Source organism: Pygoscelis adeliae, unplaced genomic scaffold (assembly GCF_000699105.1).
Source record: "Pygoscelis adeliae isolate BGI_AS28 unplaced genomic scaffold, ASM69910v1 Scaffold386, whole genome shotgun sequence".
Taxonomy (NCBI): Eukaryota; Metazoa; Chordata; class Aves; order Sphenisciformes; family Spheniscidae; genus Pygoscelis; species Pygoscelis adeliae.
The window spans coordinates 504,936-509,829 of NW_008824940.1; positions in this window are offsets into that span (position 1 = coordinate 504,936).

Consider the following 4,894-nt stretch of genomic DNA (forward strand, 5'->3'; position numbering starts at 1 on the left):
GAAAGAGCAGGACGACTCTCCCCTCTTAGAGCTCCCAGGGAGATGGTGGATATGCAGAAGGAAATTTTACAGCAGATTATTTCCAATTTCCAAACTATTTGGACATTTTAGATGCAATTTGTTTTGTTTTGTAGCAATACAGCTGGCTTAGTACCTTGCTGTCTTCAGCACTCTGCCTTCCCAGGTGCACTAGAATGCTATATAAAATACGTGAAAAAACCACCCCAAGCTATTTTTTCATTTTTCAAGTGAACCAATTTTTCCAAAATCCTGAATTAAACCAAGATACTAAATTTTTACCAATAACTTAACACCTTACTTAAATATTACCTCTCCTTCCACAGCAAAATAAGATACCTACAGAAACTATAACACCTATGAATCCAAAAGAGGAAAATCGCCTATTTTTAGTCACTTTAATGCCATTTGCCACAGGACAAGACAGCTGAAGACACAGATTACATGGCAAGAGAAGTTCAGTTAAGGAATCAGAGAAAAACAGTTAAATTTGCTCAACTGGGAAACAAAAAGGAGAAATTAGCAAACAAAGGTGGGCCAAAAAAGGGATGATCAGTTAGCCCTAGAAAAATATGAGAGAATGAAAACACTCTTCCTGAAGCCAGAGGAATAGCAAAAGGTGTAAAGAACAGAATATAGAGTGCAGAGAAAAAGCACAAACAGGAAAAAAAAAAGATCATTACAAAGAAAAGGTCAGCCTAGATGATGGAGAAATGTTTCTCATATAGGATCTACAAAGCTGGCGCTCAATAGGACATAAGCAAGAAGGAACAGCACCTTTTAAGAGAAAGACCAGAAAACAGACTTTTGGTTGCAAAGGAGATCCATTGACCTTCTTTCACAATCAGCCTGCCAGATAGCAGGTAGAATTGTACAAGTCCACAACCCTTGGAAAAATACAAGAAACTGGAGGTCAGGTGATTTCCACTCAAATTCTTTTATCCCTAAAGGAAGAAGAAATTCCAATAATACTGAAGAGCTCTCCAGGTGGTCTAAAAAATCATGAGGAAGTTCGACCAGTTGGAGGCAGTCACAGGAACGTGATTCTTCCAGAAGGACAAGCTCCATTTGTGTAGTAGCAAAATCACTCTCCTGGCTTCAGAACAAGACAACTAAAGATTTTTAGTTAAACGCTGGAGTTATTTGAGAAAAGCTCACGTAATCTCTTAATCTGCTCTTAGTGTACAAGAACACTAGGAAAATTACTGCGGTGGATTGAAAAAAAAATCATCAGTGGGAAGACGGCTGAACAGCACGGTGGGAAGTATTAATACTGGTGAAGGTGGTAGTCAGGCAAGCCGTAGCAAGATCTGGTGTGATCACTCAGAAACATCCGGTATTTCTGAAACTAGAGAAAGGTGAGCAACGTAATGTAGGCACGAGAACAGATATAACACAACAGAAAAGCAACGACCACGCAGAAACAGGACTCTCGTCTTTCCTCCCTCGCTGTATTGGGCAGCATCGCTGTGAGTGGAATGAGGCGGATTACGCAACTCCATCGATAGACTGGAGTGAACAAGTCAGCCCCCCACAGAACAAACATGCCTTACTGAGAACTTCTGCAGGGTGCCCGAAGCACTCCATGAATCACTCCAGCTTTCAGCTAGAGTAATTACTAAATTGTCAAATCAAAATATCCAGAAAATATACTAATCCTTCAATAAAATTGTCATGAGATGGTGAATGACTAGAACTAGTTTAGCTAGATCCTCCGAAGGACTGGAAAGCTAATGTTTATATATCCTTAGTTTACAAACATGCAAGGAATAAGCACAAAAGAAAAGGCAGTCCAGCTTAGAAGACAACTCATTTTCACTACGGTTCACCTTAACTTTAGCCAACAGCGAGAAATGTCAGATGTGACCTGAGGAATCTGGCAAGGAAAGATTAGAGGGATCCTCTTCTCAATGAAATGAAAAGAGGTATTGGTCTATTCTCGTGCTAGACGCTCTTTGAATTACAGCAGTGTATTTCTAATGTATATAGTTGAGAGCTTGAATATTCAATATATTCAATCAAAGTAAGGCAACTGGGGGAAAAAGGAGACGGAACCCCTTTATCTCGAAGGGAAGAGATCAGAACAAAGACGTACAGAGAGCCTAGCTACCTCTTTTCTATCAGTTTGATCTAATAAATGACACTACTTCCCAGGCAAGCCTTGCCTCATTTGCATCCTTAGGTCAGCACATTTACAACACTCCTGCTTTTAGAAAGGGGCGTATATAGTGACTCACTGCTTGCTCTTGCACAAGCAGATGTGGGATTCGTCTCACCCATCCGCCACCCATCGCACCACCTAAGGTCTGGTTATCTAAACTCCTGCTGCTGCCTGGGCAGGAAGACGGCAAATTCCAGCACGTAATTAATTTCCCCGTCTGCCTCCGACGCCTGTGCCAGCAGGGCTGGCTCCTTCTCTAGGTGCTCATCACCAGTCCCTCCCGATTAAACAACCAGCTTGAAGAACTAGTGCCTACTAGACCAGCGCATAACCAGCTTATGCACGCTTAAAGTTCAGTGAATCCCACACAAATGGCGCCTCCAGAGTTATGCCAGTGTTGAAGCAAGTCAGAATCTGAAAACAATACGATCTACCTGTTCAGTTTACAAGAAAAATGCATGATTTCAGTTCAACGGTAAATTCAGATGTATAACTGCATCTTGCCTTTAGTTTTCTTCCCTTGACAAAAAATACCCACCTTTTATCTGACTACGTCAATGCTGAAGTATTAGGAAAAACTGTGGAAGTCAACGTACTACTGCGATAAAAGTAGTAAAATACTGTAAAAGTTGTACAGTAAATTTACAGTAAATTTACAGTAAAATACTGTAAAAGATGTACAGCAAATGTGCTGAGACTAGTTTAATGATAGCAAATCAAACATGAAAAATATTCAAGTATTTTTTAATTTAAAAAAAAAGTTCGTAAAACCATTTTCTTTTGAGATTGATTGCTCTTATATCTATTTACATAAGGTCTGTATTTTACTGGAGCATCAAAAAGATGCGATTTTACAATTATTTGTTTATAAGCCTAAGCACATACAGAAAAAAGGACTAGCGAAGAGAAATAAATATCAAAAGGGGAAAAATAAGTTTATTTTTAAAAGATGCAGATAAACTTGACCACAAAAATAAGTACATTACAGTGTAGTTACCTTCTCACAGATCTCTCCACATCCCCTAAAACACGATCTAAAAGATGAATCTTACATTCATACTTTACGTGATACTTGTTCGGGTTTAACACACAATTTTCAATTATCAACACGCTGTCTATACCTTAATTCACAGTGTCTGCCTATCACGTATTGGAAACACAATTTCTCCTTGTGCCTGCGGGACGGAATTTCACTGCAGATCAACGGTCCCTTCTATGAAAGGGGGGGACCTTCTATATAGGCGGCTTTTGGGTGTTCCCTCCCTCCTCCACTCCATCCAAGACGGAACTCAGTATCACTCTCTCTTTGGTAACATTTCCTTAGTATTTGGCAATGATCAAATGTTACCTACAAGCACAACGGAAACATTTTAGTTTTTAAATAGTTACTTTATTCATTTCTCAATACATATTCCTAAAATACACTCATTATCTCTGTTCATTTTTTTTTATTATTGCGATTATTTTATTTAAACTTTTCCATTTCACCCACTGATGCTTTTTAAAACTGTGAATGATTCAGTGACATCATCCCTTACTCCACTGCACAAGGCCGGTAAGTGAATCAGTCCCACAAAGAGTTACGCACAATGCAAGTTGCATTACTTGAGGAACAGCGTATTTGTAGTTAAACCAGTTATGGATTAAATTTTTGTGGCAGCTTGTGCAGAATGTTTTTTAATCGTCAGCTTTCTCATAAGAAGTCCAACCACCAGTGATGGGAAGCAGCAATATGGAGTATATTTCTGTACTTTCTAATTGTATGTTCCCACATATTAATAAAAAATGCCCATTTTTTTATGGAAAGGTAAATAAACTTTTAGATAAACTGTAAATTTGTCTTGTAAACACGACTGTAACAAGGTTTTATTATGTTATTCATAAGTACACAACGTTCCACAAAAGTGAAAAGTGTTTTGAATAGATTCTCACAATCCTGTTGAAAATTTGATTTCTGTTTGTAGATGTTGTAGGAAACCAAAAAGAAATAAACCAGAATCAACAAAATATTATTAAAAATATATATATATAACATTTCCCTGGAATGATAATCAGTATTTTTAAAAAGTTGTTACAAACATGAATGTTATTTAAAAAAAAAAAAAAGTAACTTTGAAAAGTAAAATATTACCTTAATTCCACCCATTGATCCATAATCTGTGTGGCACCATTTTAGCTGACCTCCACTTTTAACATAGAATTTGAAAAATTCAATTTGTAAGACAATGCATATTGTACTCTATGTATCAAAGGCTAAAAATTCTAGTAAAAGAAAATAGACTTTGTATATGGCATTTATTTCACATCACCTTTCTGCGTTTCATGAAAATATGTTCAATGAAATTATAAAATGTCAGACGTTAGGGTAACTACATCTCTACGCAAAGATGATATTGACAGAAATTGTGTTTTAAATACTGCCCTTCAAGGGTTTGGAAACAGTATTCTCATATTGCACAGTTTTAATATTAATACAGCGTCCAACACTACGTAATACTCAGAACCATAAGATCCTAGGACTTTTAGTCTTCAGTGGTGCTTGAAAAAGAAATGAACCCAGTGCATTAGGCAGGGGGGAGTTTTAGGGGTGGCTGACATGAATGAGATAAATGCCTCCTCTCGCACATTGGCATGCTGTGCCGCCGGCTGTCCCAGGTATAGATTACTTAGGACTGCTAACAGATGCAAGGAGCCACTTCCTTCACCACAACCCCC